The following is a 15,538-nucleotide window of genomic DNA, read 5'->3' on the forward strand; positions in this document are numbered from 1 at the left end:
GAATTATAGTCTTCCAGAAAAGGGCTTTCAACTATAATCCAAAGACTCCATTACTTCTGGTAAATGGGTCATACCATCTTAAAGTATATTGTGATGACACAAATTGTGACCCTTCTCTCTTGAGAAAACAACTCTCATTTATTTACCTTACTTACTAGAGCTTTATTCCCTAATATTTATTATATTTAAAAGACCTCCCCTAGTTGACACCACCATAACATAACAGTTGCTAATCCTTGGTTGCATCCAAGATATATTAAACATTATATCCAATCTCATAACTTCGGAAGAAAATGGCATCTTTTTAAAATTATTCTTGTCCAAAGTCTTCTGGCTATTTCTTTTTTTTTTAATATTTATTTTATTTATTTATTCCCTTTTGTTGCCCTTGTTGTTTTATTGTTGTAGTTATTATTGTTGTTGTCGTTGTTGGATAGGACAGAGAGAAATGGAGAGAGGAGGGGAAGACAGAGAGGAGGAGAGAAAGAGACACCTGCAGACCTGCTTCACCGCCTGTGAAGCGACTCCCCTGCAGGTGGGGAGCCGGGGTTTGAACCGGGATTCTTATGCCGGTCCTTGTGCTTTGCGCCACCTGCGCTTAACCTGCTGCGCTACAGCCCGACTCCCAGTCTTCTGGCTATTTCTTTTCTATTACATTTACCTTCCAAAAGCCACCAGCTTTTTTAGTAAAAAATACTATTCATCATTGGTAGAAAGAGTAAACACTAGCTTATTCATGGGGAAATATAAGTGCAGCCTGAAAATTAGATTGAGATATCTCTCTCTCTCTCTCTCCCTCCCTCCCTCCCTCTCTCTCTTCCTTTCCCTTCTTAGTCTTAGACATGCTTTATCTCATTTCTATAGAACTACTCCTAGAGTCTCAGCCTCTGGGCTCTAGCTCTCTCTATATCTTTTGATGCTTTATTCTCTCATTACTTGCCCTTTATTTGAACATCATGTCAAACTGCCCTGAAACTGCTTAAAGTTCTGGTCCTCCTGGAATAAACACAACTCTAAAGTTCTTTGAAGTCTAGAAAAGGACTTCTTAAGAAAATAAAAGTAAATTCTGGCAGAAGTGTTTTGTTGGACCTCTACAGAAACATTTTGGATGGTGATAGATATTTTAAATAATGCATCAGCAACATGAATACTAATAGCTCCAGTAGGAATTATCTTTGCCTGAGTCTGAATTTAACAAGCCTGTGAGCTGAGCTGCTAAGTATAAATACAGGAACAAAGGGGCCTAGTCTTAGAAATCAATTTATATAAATAATAGCTTCTTTGAAATAATAGTTCCTTTTCACAGACTGATTATCATTAGCAATTATTAATCAGTAATAAAATTACATTTCATATTAAATAAATTTCTGAATTTCTTACTGACTAACTGTTAATCTATATTTTCTCCCCTAATTCCCAGTCTACCATCTTTCAAAAGAAAGCTGTGGCTATCTTATTTTATTCTAATAATAAAAAGATTTGGATATTTTCATTGTTTAGTAGTATGAAGGTATGTGACAGAAAATTAAGAGTCTTGACTTAAATTTCTCTCCTAATATTAAATTCTCTTTCGTTATATTTATTTAATAACATGTATGTGAGTCTGTATATACATACAAAATAATGAGTGGACTTATTCCTGAGAAATAAAAGAACTTGACATAAATAATAAAAAATGTAATGAGCCATATTAACAAACTGAAAGTTAAAAACCCTATGATATATCAATAAATGCATAAAACATCTGATAAATTATTCATAAGTAATATCAATAGTGGGATGTTATTTTCTATTTCTATATCTAGTAAATATTACCATAGAGAACAGTTGTTGTTTTAAAAATATAGCTAGTCATCTTTATATTATTTTTATTTTATAGTTCTTTGGTCGAATCTCTATGGGAAGGATGGGAAATTTTTTTCCTGCCAAAACCCATTTGGGTAATTATAGCATCTTTTGCAGACCATAGAAAATTATCAACATAAAACTTAGCACTTGGAAAAAGGTCTTTGATTTATTGAACCACCTGTTGTTGAATTGGCAGGGTCAGACAAAATGATGTTGTAGGCAGTACATGGGCCACAAAGATTGTTTTCTTTTTTTTCTTTTTTAATTAATTAATTTATTTAATAAAGGAGACATTAACAAAATCATAGGATGGGGGGTACAACTCAACACAATTCCCACCACCCAATCTCCATATCCCATCCCCTCCCCAATAGCTTTCCCATTCTCTATCCCTCTGGGAGCATGGACCCAGTGTCCTTGCAGAAGGTGGAAGGTCTGGCTTCTGTAATTGCTTCCCAGCTGAACATGGGCATTGACTCATCAATCCATACTCCCAGTCTGCCTCTCTCTTTCTCTAGTAGGGTGGGTCTCTGGGGAATCGGAGCTCCAGGACACATTGGTGGGGTCTTCAGTCCAGGGAAGCCTGGCCAGCATCCTGATGGCATCTGGAACCTGAGGGCTGAAAAGAGAGTTAACATACAAAGCCAAACAAATTGTTGAAGAATCATGGACCCAAAGGTTGGAATAGTGTAGATGAAGTGTGGGGGTACTCACTGCAATCTCTAGTGTACTACTGCTTTCAGGTATATATTTGCCCTAGTTTATGGATACGTGTGGACATATGCTCTATCTCCTGGAACCTGGTCTATATCTAAGTTTTGGGACTTTGTTAAGAAGTGAACCACCTGGGATGGAATTAGAGAATACTGTGAATGGAAAGGTCTCACCTGAGTGATGAAGCTGAAGGGTTGTCATTCCACACCTGAAGCCTCTGGACACAGTCTGAAGTGAAGCATGCTGGGGGGGCACTCCTTGTGTTAATTAGGTTGCAATCAGCAAATGCAATATTATTTGGTAAGAATTGGGAGAAGCATATGGGAAAGTGGGCCCTACTCTAGGGTCCCAGGACTGGGGGAAGTTTAGGCTCTATAGTGGAAATGTAAGTTTCCTGCTGTCTTAAGGTTCAAGAAGACAATGGATAGTTATTGTTATCATCACACTATTTGGTAATTGGGTTAGCTTTGGAAAAGTCCCTTTGTTAGACATACAATCAATTATCCCCCCTCTCATATTAATTAAATAGTGGTTTATATGATTACAACTTAATAGGTGTGTACATAAACACCATTCCCAACACGTAAAGACTGTGTCCCACCCACCCTCCCACTCACCACAGGGTTTTTACTTTGGTGCCCTACTTTCAATTTAGTCAGATCCTGCCTTTAGTTTCCCTTTCTGATATTCTTTCTCAACTTCTGTTGATGAGTGGGATCATCCCATACTCATCTTTATCTTTCTGACTTAGCTCACTTAACATAATTCCTTCTAGCTCTGACCAAGATGGGTCAGAGAAGTTGAGTTCATTGTTCTTAGTAGCTGCATAGTATTCCATTGTGTATATATACCACAGCTTTCTCAGCCACTCATCTGTTGTTGGGCACCTGGATTGCTTCCAGGTTTTAGCTATTACACATTGTGCTGCTATGAACATAGGAGTAAACACCTCTTTTTGGTTGGGTGTTATGGAGTCCTTGGGGTAGATCCCAAGGAGAGCAATTACTGGGTCATATGGAAGGTCCATGTCTAGCCTTGTGAGAGTACTCCAGACAGCTCTCCAGAGAGGCTGGACCAATTTACATTGCCACCAGCAGTGCATAAACATTCCTCTGTCCCCACAGCCTCTCCAGCATTTGTTGCTGCTGTCCTTTTTGATGTATGCCATTCTCACAGGGGTGAGGTAGTATCTCAATGTTGTCTTTATTTGCATTTCTCTAACAATCCGCGACCTGGAGTAATTTTTCATATGTTTGTTAGCCTTTTGGATCTCCTCTGAGGTGAATGTTCTGTTCATATCCTCTGCCCATTTATGGATGGGGTCATTAGCTTTTTTGGAGCTAAGTTTGCTGAGCTCTTTGTATATTTTGGTGATTAGTCTATTGTCTGATGTATGGCATGTAAAGATCTTCTCTCATTCTGTGAGGGGTCTCTTTGTTTGTGTGATAGTTTCTTTGGCTGTGCAGAAGCTTTTCAATTTGATATAGTCCCATTTGTTTCTGCTTTAGTCTCCCTTGCAATTGGGTTTGTTTCATTAAAGATGTCCTTGAGGTTTAGGTGGGAAAGTGTTTTACCAATGTTTTCCTTTAAGTGTTTGATTATTTCTGGTCTAACATCCAGGTCTTTAATCCATTTGGAGTTTATTTTTGTTTCTGGTGAGATAAAGTGGTTCAGTTTCATTCTTCTGCATGTTACAACCCAGTTTCCCCAGCACCATTTATTGAAGACAACCTCCTTCTTCCATTTGATACTTTGGGCCCCTTATGGATTAGATGTCCATAGGTGTGGGCATTTAGTTCTGGGCTTTCAATTCTGTTCCACTGGTCTGTGTGCCTATTTTTGTTCCAGTACCATGCTGTTTTGATTATGATGGCAGTACCATGCTGTTTTGATTATGATGGCTTTATAATAAAGTTTGAGGTCTGGGAGTGTGATGCCTGCATTTCTGTTTCTTTACCTCAAGATGGTTTTGGCAAAACAAAGGTGTTTTCTGGTTCCAGATAAATGATTGTAGTTTTTGTTCTATTCTCTTAAAGAAGTTTGGTGGAACTTTTATGGGTATCGCAATACCCATCAAAGTTTTTATTTCTGGGCTTTCAATTCTGTTCCACTGGTCTGTGTGCCTATTTTTGTTCCAGTACCATGCTGTTTTGATGATGATGGCTTTATAATATAGTTTAAGGTCTGGGAGTGTGAGGCCTCCATTTCTGTTTCTTTTCCTCAAGATGGTTTTGGCAATTCTAGGTGTTTTCAGGTTCCTGATAAATGATTGTAGTGTTTGTTCTATTCTCTTAAAGAAGCTTGGTGGAACTTTGATGGGTATTGCATTAAATTTGTATATTGCTCTGGGGAGAATATTCATTTTGATGATATTTATTCTTCCAATCCATGAGCATGAGATGTCTTTCCATTTCCTTTTCCTTGAATAGTGACTCATAGTTTTCAGTATACAAGTCTTTCACTTCTTTGGTCAGCTTTACTCCTAGGTATTTTATTGATTTTGCTGCAATAGTGAATGGGAGTGATTTCTGGATGTCTTCTTCTTCAGATTTAGTGTCACAAAGTTTTCTTGTCAACTTCATTTTTGTGTGCCCAGTAGTTAAACCTTTTGAGCCTGAACAAGAATCAGTCTGAAGTCCTAAAGCAGAAAAGGAGGAAAATCAGTCCTAGAATATTTATTTGACTAAGAAAAATCAGGCTCTGCTGTATGTTAGTATTCCTATAAGGTAGTACTAGCAGAAGAAAAATAGTGGAGGCTAGTTTGGCTGATGAGTTAGGAAAACAAGTTTCCCTTTTTGGTCTTTCATAAGAGGACTTCTACGAAGATAACTTGTTGTCCTAATCTTTTCTTTTCCCCCCAAGAGTATAGCTGTTTCTAATGCAATATTAAAACAAACAGCAAAGATACATAAGGCATATTTGCTCCTATCAAGTTATAGCAGTAGAAAGATGGGTTCTTTTTAAAGTTTTATTGTTCATCATTAGTTCATAATCATAAATCAGATGAAGCAGTTCAAGGCATAAATCTGGGTACAGGTTTATTCAGTGCAAACTTTTGTTTCCATCCTTTAGCAATTGTGTAACTTTGGGTAAGTTACTTAACTTCTGTAAAACTCAGCCCTCAATTTAAAGGCAAAGGTTATAATTTTTTTCTATTTCAAGGTCATCATAAGAAGTAAATAATACAATGTGAAGTGTATGAGGCAGCACCTATCACCCAGAAACCTCTTAATAAGTAGTAACTATTGCTGCTATTATTAATATTGCTACCTACCATAATTATGATCCCATTTTCTCATCTTAAAAGTTCAGTAGGTGGGAGTTAATGTAAGTGTTATCTCCTTGGAAATGTATGCATGTGGATTTTCTCTGCCTATTTTCCTGGATTAGGTTTATTTAAATCTATTTTAATTGTTAAGGATTAATTGTTGTTATTGCCTGACCTGGTATTAGTTTCATCTCAATCTGAGCTCCCTGCAGTGCCCAGAACTCAGCTGTTAGTAATTACCCACCTTGTACTCAGAACACCATTCCTTTAGCTGGCACTCATCTGCTACACCTTTGAATAGGGCTTAGATTAAGCTTTTGGCTCCAGGCACTGTGAGATGCTGTGGGGGATAAGGGGAGGACTAATCTTTTGTTGTCTCTAAAACAAAATTAAAATTAAAAAAATGAACTTATGAATACCTCAAGAAAGCACATTGGAAAGCCGATGGCCTTGCCTATGGAGATAACCAAACATAGTTACTGGCAAGAGATGCACATGAAACTTTTTATTTTCGTTTTTTACCAGAAATTTAATAATATTTTACAATTATGTAATTTTGGGTAAGTTACTTAACCTTTGTTAAAAAATTAATAATAATAATTGCAAACTTCCATTCTCCTCCTCCCTGATAACCAACATAGCTCTCACAAAGCCCAAGAGACAGTTGGACACTTTTTGCAAGCTCATTGCTTTAGTCCTCTGTGTTTCTCATATAAGTAAAAAATCTGGTAGTTGTTCCTCACTTCTTTACTTATTTCACTTACTATTATCATCTCCAGTTCTACCCATTTTGTTCCAAATGATATGACCTCAGATTTTTATTGCAGAGTAGTATTCCATTGAAAATCTGTCCCATAGCTTCTTTATCCAGTCAGCATGAAACTTTAAATATCAGCAGAAAGCATTTATATTTGTGAACATAAAAAGAAATTTTATTCAAATAAGCCTAAGAAAACCTATAGCAAAAATTACAGAAACTTTGCAATGTACTAATGATGTACGTATCAACAAATCAACTACTTGAAATTTTTAATTGCATATGTGTATATGGATAGCAGAATATTAATATATGGATTCCCAAAATGTACATGACTAATCAAATTTTATTACAATAAATAGTCAGGGGTCGGGCAGTAGCTCAGTGGGTTAAGCACACATGGTGTGAAGTACAGAAACCAGCTTAAGGATCTGGGTTAGAGCCCTTGAATCCCCATCTGCGGGGGGTTGGGGGTGTCACTTCACAAGTGGTGAAGCAGGTCTGTGGGTGTCTATTTTTTCTCTCCTCCTCTCTGCTATACCCTCCTCTCTCAATTTCTCTCTGTCATACCCAACAACCACAACAACAACAATGACAACAAAGGCAATAGAATGGAAAAAATGGCCTCCAGGAGCAGTGGATTTGTAGTGCAAGCACTGAGCCCCAGTGATAACCCCGGAGGAAAAAAAGGAAAAGGGGGGGGTGGGTGGGGAGGAAGAGAGAAAGAAAGGCATCAAGGACAGTTCAAGGTTAAGGTTAATGCTTCCATCACAAAGTAAAGCCAGCACATTGTAGGAATAGTCAAATTAAAAAAAAAAAAAAGTCTGGCATCACACCTGGTTTTGAACTATGTCTGAAATGTATCAACTTGGTAGCTCTAATCATGTTTACTTTTCTCTATACACTATCCTATTTATCTATATAATACCAAGGCAGCTACTTTAAAATACACTTGAAATGTAACTGTTAAAGGTTATTTACATTTTTGTTAAGATTTATTGTGTCATAAAGAATGTAACTTGTGGTCTGGGAGGTGGTGCAGTGGCTAAGGCGCTAGACTCTCAAGCATGAGGTCCCGAGTTTGATCCCCAGCAGCACATATACTAGAGTGATGGCTGGTTCTTTCTCTCCTCCTCTCTTTCTCATAAATAAATAAATAAATTATTTAAAAAAAAAATAATGTAACTTTGACCACAGAGGTCTGGAGAATACCTGCCTGGTAAGTGTCTTTGCTTAGTTATAGACATTAGAGCACACAGTCTTAAAAGTACAATTTAGCATGAGGACTTTAAGTCAAACAGTATTAGCTCATTCTCTGAAAAAGATAGAGGCTGGGTTTCAGTGGGTTCTATGAATCCATTGAGTGAATCATAAAATGTGAGGGTGGCCTTGGGGACTTCCAAACCCGAAATGGGCACATAAAGGGAGAGGGATACATAAAGGTACAGTGTTTCCTAACTTTGTTAGTTGCATTGCAGCTTTTAGGTAAATCTAAAATTATTCAAATGTAAAGTTTCTGTGAGATTTGGAGGGAGGTGTAGCCATGGAGTTAACAAGATCAGTCTCTTCCCCAAAACAATAAATATCTACAACTATCGAATTTAACAAAATTAACGGACTATGGTTGAGACATCTGCAAAACACCACTGCCTCTGGTGAGTGTTTGCTTAGTTTTGAGGGTGAGGAGGGGCATGGAACTAAAACCAAACACAGAGAATTTAGAGCTCCAGCAGAACACAGCACCATTTTCCCTTTATACTCAGCAGTAGCCAAGGCAACATTTAGTGCTAGTAAATAAATTGAAACAGTAATCAAAAGCCTCCCCAAGAACAAAAGCTCAGGTCCAGATGCTATACTAATGAATTCTGTAAAACACTCAAAAAAGAACTAACATACATCACCCTCAAACTCTTCAAGAAAATTTATTTTTTTGTTTAGGTATAACTGACATAACAATTTCAAGTGTATAGTGGAATGATTTAACATTTGTATATATTATAAAATGAACACAATAAGTGTAGTTAATGTCTGTCCCCAGACATTTATTCTTGTGATAAGGATTTTTAACCTTCCTGTTTTACATTAACAGTACTACTCCAACTTGTTCATTCATGACTAGAAAGCTACTAACTACATGGAGAAATAGAATTGGTGAATAAAATGGCAATAGCAGTTATCATTACTTTACCATATATTGTATGTCAAGCATTATATCTATGCCATATCTAAACTTTCTAACAGTCCTGCATGGCAAATATTACTATTTTCCTGTTATATATAATAAAACATGAATCAAAGAGGTTAGGCACTAGCAGTATCACACAAGAGCATATTCTCTCCATGTTCATTCTTCTAGAATATCACTAAACAGAACATGGAAATTAGGTAAGCACGCATATATGACTATTGTGGTAAAGTATGTTTAAAGTTTAGCTACGTTCAGTTTTTCATAAACAAAAAGTGTATGTGTGCAGCCAGGGGCTTGCATATACATGATTTCACCATTCTAGATAGCTTTCCAATCAAATAGAAAAGGAGAGACACCCTAGCACTGGAGCTTCTTCTAGTGTCATAGCACCTTCCATGTGTTGCTAGGGCTCAAATCTGGGCCATGTGCATGGGAAGGTATGTGTCCTGCCCAGTGAGCTGTAGCTTGGGTTTTCATTCTGAAATCTCAGTCAAAGTCATGTATAGTAGAAATGGTTAAGCCCTGGGAGTTGGGCAGTAGCGCAGTTGGTTAAGCGCACGTGGCGCGAAGTGCAAGGACCTGCGTAAGAATCATGATTCCAGCCCCTGGGTCCCCACCTGCAGGGGAGTCGCTTCACAGATGGTGTAGGAGGTCTGCAGGTGTCTATCTTTCTCTCTCCTCTCTGTCTTCCCCTCTTCTCTCCATTTCTCTCTGTCCTACTCAACAACAAAGACATCAATAACAACAACAATTACTACAACAATAAAATAACTAGGGCAACAAAAAGAAATATTTTTTTAAATCTTTAAAAAAAAAGAAAAGAAATAGATAAGCCCTGTTACATGCTAGTGAACAAAATGTCAGGAAAAACTCTGCTCAGAGATTGTCTTGAAGTGGCAAATATTAAGCAAGAGACTTTAGAAGGAAAGACCAAGAAGTTCTGTTTACGTTTAGAAACACCATAGCTAAAACCTGGAAGGAACCCAGGTGCTCAACAACAGATGAGTGGCTGAGAAAGCTGTGGTATACATACACAATGGAATACTATGCAGCTACTAAGAACAATGAACTCAACTTCTCTGACCCATCTTGGTCAGAGCTAGAAGGAATTATGTTAAGTGAGCTAAGTCAGAAAGATAAAGATGAGTATGGGATGATCCCACTCATCAACAGAAGTTGAGAAAGAATATCAGAAAGGGAAACTAAAGGCAGGATCTGACTAAATTGAAAGTAGGGCACCAAAGTAAAAACCCTGTGGTGAGTGGGAGGATGGACATGAGGCTTCCTGGGCTGGCGGGGGGGGGGGTGGTGGGGGTGGGAGTGGGTGGGTGGGATGGCACACAATCTTTTGGTTGTGGGAATGGTGTTTATGTACACACCTATTAAGTTGTAATCATATAAACCACTATTTAATTAATATGAGAGGGGGGAAAAATTGATTGTATGTCTAACAAAGGGACTTTTCAAAGCTAACCCAATTACCAAATAATGTGATGATAACAATAACTATCCATTGTCTTCTTGAACCCTAAGACAGCAGGAAGCTCACATTTCCACTATAGAGCCTAAACTTCCCCCAGTCCTGGGACCCTAGAGACCCACTTTCCCATATGCTTCTCCCAATTCTTATCAAATAATATTGCATCCGCTGATTGCAACCTCATCAACACAAGGAGTGCCACCCCAGCATGCTTCACTTCAGACTGTGACCAGAGGCTTCAGGTGTGGAATGACAACCCTTCAGCTTCATCACTCAGGTGAGACCTTTCCTTTCATAGTATTCTCTAACTCCATCCCAAGTGGCTCACTTCCTAACAAAGTCCCAAAACTTAGATATAGACCAGGTTCCAGGAGATAGAGCATATGTCCACACATATCCATAAACCAGGGCAAATACATACCTGAAAGCAATAGTACAATAGAGTTTGCAGTGAGTACTCCCCAACACTTTATCTCCACTATTCCAACCTTTGGGTCCATGATTCTTCAACAATTTGTTTGGCTTTGTGTGTTAACTCTCTTTTCAGTCACCAGGTTCCAGATGCCATCAGGATGCTGGCCAGGCTTCCCTGGACTGAAGACCCCACCAATGAGTCCTGGAGCTCCGCTTCCCCAGAGACCCACCCTACTAGGGAAAGAGAGAGGCAGACTGGGAGTATGGATTGACGAGTCAATGCGCATGTTCAGCGGGGAAGCAATTACAGAAGCCAGACCTTCCACCTTCTGCAACCCTCAACGACCCTGGGTCCATGCTCCCAGAGGGATAGAGAATGGGAAAGCTAGTGGGGAGGGGACGGAATATAGGGATTGGGTGGCGGGAATTGTGTGGAGTTGTACCCCCCATCCTATGATTTTGTTAATGTCTGCTTTCTTAAGAAAATAAATAAAATAAAATAAAAGTATATAAAAAAGAAGCCCCCCCCAAGATGAGAAAATTGGATCATACTGACATCCCACAGTATAGCTCTTCCTTCATTGGTGATGAAGAGTATTGGCTTGGCCCCAGTAATGACATACAGTAAGAAGAATCCTTTCCACTTTTTAAGTTTTCAACATGATTAATGTGGTGATATTGTATATTTCCTACCTTGTAAGCTGTCATTAGATTTTTCTAGCAAAGAATTAAAAATGCTTATATGCTTTAGCTACAAAATTATTTGGGAAAACTTGTAAGTTTCCAATGTAAAATTCACAAATGGGGGAATATGAAGGTGACATGATAATTCTTTTGTCTGATTTGCCACATTTGAGTTTTCATTCTAATCACCCTTGAAGATTTCAGTGATGTAGACCTGGTTTTGCATAATGTGTGAGGTATAAATGGTTCAGGAGCCTTGAACAATGCTTTCTTTAGTATCAAAATGAAAGCCTACCAGAGTGACATATTTAACATGTAAATTAGATAATATACTCCTCCGCTTAAATCCTTTCAATGACTTTCAACCTATCCTTTGCTTTTAGAATAAAATCCAGACTTCTTACCACAACGGAAATAGAAAAGATTCGCTTGTCTTTGTTATGACTTTTGACCTTGGACTTATAAACCTGAATGAATTTACTTTGCCAACTGTCGTGATAGAGTTTATTACAAACTTCCTAGAAACTATAGTTCATTTAATTAAATTATAATAATCACGTGTCATCATATGTCCAGTTTGTCATAAATGGTAGAGATATAAATCTTTACAAAGCATACATAACCATACAGTGAGGGAGAATAGTTAAAGAACAGTGGTAAATATATATAGGCCTTTTGCATTGTGCATTCTGAACACTCATTATCTCCCTACTGCAGTGCTTTGGCAGGATGGACCCCTTGAATGACTACATCTGCCTGCTACTCCTAAAAGGTACTCGCTGACTGCTCATGAGGCTATAGCCCAGTAAATTATTAAAGGAAGGAAAAGAAATTGTGAATTGTTTGCAAAGGAACCTGAAAAAGTAATCATTCCACTCATTTCATGTGAAATTGACTGGCTGCTACAAAATAGCAGTTCCTGGGCTGTGGCCCTCAGCAGTTTTGCAGGAATCTTAATCACTATCCTTCCCATAAGCTTCTACAGTTTGCACTCTCCACTGAATTTATTTTCCCAAAAATTCTCAAAAGTGCTCCTATCCCAAATGCATTGTTTGCCTTTACAGATGGTTCTAGCAACGGGATTGCCGCCTTTACTGTGAATGACCAAGTTACTTCTTTTCAAACCAATCTTACTTCAGCTCAAGCTGTGGAATTAGCCACCATGATTGCTGTTCTATCCTCATACCCTTTATCTCTACTTAATATCTATTCAGACAGTAAATATGTGGTGTTCTCATGCCAAACTCTGGATACTGCTATATTACCTGAGCAAGGTAATTCTCCTCTTTATTCCTTATTTTCTAGACTTCAGTTTATTCTGTGGGCTCGTCCCGAGCCTGTTTTCACTGGGCACATTTGTGCACATTCTGAACTCCCTGGCCCCTTTTCTCGGGGCAATGTTCTGGCTGATGAAGCCACAAAGGTTTTTTTCTGTACAGGAAACAGAGAGATCCCACTCTTCGCATCACCAAAATGCTTCTGCTTTGAGACAGCAATTCCAACTGACCAGAGAAGCTGCACAAACAGTGGCTAAACGCTGTTCTACTCATCTTCCTGTTCCACATCTGGGAGTTAATCCCTGTGGCTTAATGCCTAATGCTGTCTGGCAAATGGATGTCACCCATGAGCCTTCTTTTGGCTCCCTTAAGTATATTCATGTATCAGTAGATACTTACTCAGGAATTATTCATGCTACAGCTCAAACTGGGGAGGACACTAAACATGTTATTTGACATTGTCTCTCCCAATTTGCTCTTTTTGGTATTACTACAGTATATAAAACAGACAATGGCCCAAGATATGCCAGCAGAGCCTTTGCATCCTTTCTTGATAATACATACCTTTGGCCTGCCCTATAACCCACAGGTACAGGCCATTGTGGAATGGGCCAATAGGACCCTCAAACAAATCCTCCATGTCCTGTCTAAAAAAAAGGGGGGAGATGGGGCCACCAACACCCCAAAATATACTTAATAGAACCTTATTTACACTTAATATTTTAAATTTGGATAAACAAGGAAAATCGGCTAGTGATAGGTTCTGGAAAACTTCCACCAATAAAGGATATGCTATGGTCAAATGGAAGGACCCCGTAGAGGGCTCCTGGAAGGGACCAGACCTCGTTCTCATATGGGGACGAGGGCATGTTTATGTTTTCTCTCATACAGAAAATGAAGCTCGCTGGCTGCCCGAGAGGTGCGTCAGACAGGTGGAGGTGAAGGATGAGAAACGCAAAGACCAGGAAGGAGATGATAAAATTGACAGAGAGGATGGAGAGGCTGAGGCTTGAGACCACCCCCAACCCCCTAGCGAGTGTGTCTCCACCATGTCTGTCAGCCCAGGCCATGACACTTGACCAGTAAGCTGGTAAATCTATAGCTTAGACAAGGGACAATATTACCTGGATTTCCTGGAATACCAAGGAAGGTGTCACAGAACTTGGGGGGGGGGGGGCTACTAGATGACTGAAGGACTATGAGAAATAAAAGGCTTCAGTCTCAAATCTAGAGACTGGCTTTAGCTATGACCAAGGACGAAGAAAGTCTCCTTGATAATGTGGCTGGAGATGATGAAAATGTTATGATATCCAAAGGTGGAGTGGATCGACACCTCGGTTCCACCCGGGCTTGTGTACCTTTCCCTTGGGGGCTTGTACAGGGAAATGTTTCTATTGTGAAAACTGGGAGAGAATGGAATATAACATGTAATAACTGTACCATTTCCAACTGTGTTATGGGTATAGGGAAGGACAAACAAGTGCTTATAGTGAAACAACCTGCCTTTTTAATGCTCCCTGTCAATCTCACCTCTCCTTGGTTCGAGGACAGAGGAATACAGGTATGGAAAAGACTTGAGCAGGCACTGACCATGTGCCAGAAAAGGTTTATAGGTATGTTGATAGCAGGACTGACTGCTTTAATCACTTTGATAGCCACTGCCACCACTGCTGGAATTGCTTTAGCTAGAGAGGTCCGGACGGCTCATCAAGTTAACCAGTTAGCACAGAATGTCACTGTGGCCCTAGGAATACAAGAAGATATAGATAAAAAGGTGGAAGAGAGACTCAATGTATTGTGGGATACTGTACAGATACTGGGAGATCAGATGCAGGCCCTAAAGGCCAGAGGGGCCCTCCAGTGCCACTCCAACTTTAAGTGGATCTGTGTTACTAATCATTTACATAATAGCACCCAGTACCCATGGGATAAAAATCAAAAAACATGTTTCAGGTATATGGTATATATATAATGAGAATATAAGTTTGGACATTTTAAAACTACATGAGGAAATAAGAAGCATTCAAGAGGCACCGCCATTACAAGAAGATGGGCTGGGGATAGATCTGGATGGAATTCTAAAAAAGATTTCCAGTCCTACTCAATTACTCTAGGGGCTACTAGTCCCTATCAGAGGCATCATGATAATTATTTGTTGCCTCCCCCTTCTCCTCCGTTTGATTATTCGGCAGCTGCAAGGCCTTTGGGCACAAGTACATGCCTTACAAATACATACACAAAACAAAATCAACTTTTAATAAAAAATTTAAAAGGGGACATGTAGGAGACCACCAGAAGGCGAACCTCTACCAGGCCCTCTGTAAAATGAGGCAGCCGAGAGGGAAAGCATGGATAAAGAAAACCATGGCCTCTGAGTGAACACCTGCAACTCCCCTGTTTGTGCTCTGCTGATTTTGGCAGGACAAATTAATCTTAAGAAGCAATAGTCGGCTGCTGAATAATCATAGAATAGTGTGTGAAAGTAAGCAAATGCCAGTAACCGCTTGATCTTTACAATAACCGATTGATCTTTACAATAACCAATTGATCTTTACAATAACCGATTGATCTTTAACTAACTGCCAGTAAATCATGATATCCTGTAACTTAGGTGTAGGTGTAACTTAGAAAGGAAGAGAAGATAAGACTATAGGAAAAAATGGGCAGATAGATAGATGATAGATGGATGATAGATAGATAGATAGATAGATAGATAGATAGATAGATAGATAGATAGAGAAAGAAATAATAGTCATGGCTGGAAAAAGGACCAGAAAGCTGGATCAGAGAAGAGAGTAGCTCCCAAATATGGGAAAGGTGTATAAATATTGTTGACTGTAAACCCCATCGATTTGATCTGAGTTGGGGCCCATATTCAGCCTATGTGACCTCTGCATCCCTGTAGATC

General features: G+C 39.0%; 1 long non-coding RNA gene across 1 annotated transcript in view; it reads left to right on the top strand.

Moving 5' to 3' along the window:
* The window catches only part of LOC132539901 (uncharacterized), an 805,919-nt gene extending 795,006 nt beyond the window's left edge, over positions 1-10,913 (top strand). The window contains exon 3 of the long non-coding RNA XR_009551188.1: positions 10,803-10,913. This is a non-coding gene — a long non-coding RNA (uncharacterized LOC132539901). The remainder of the gene's footprint in view (positions 1-10,802) is intronic.
* Positions 10,914-15,538: the final 4,625 nt, after the last annotated feature.

This window comes from Erinaceus europaeus, chromosome 8 (assembly GCF_950295315.1).
Source record: "Erinaceus europaeus chromosome 8, mEriEur2.1, whole genome shotgun sequence".
Taxonomy (NCBI): Eukaryota; Metazoa; Chordata; class Mammalia; order Eulipotyphla; family Erinaceidae; genus Erinaceus; species Erinaceus europaeus.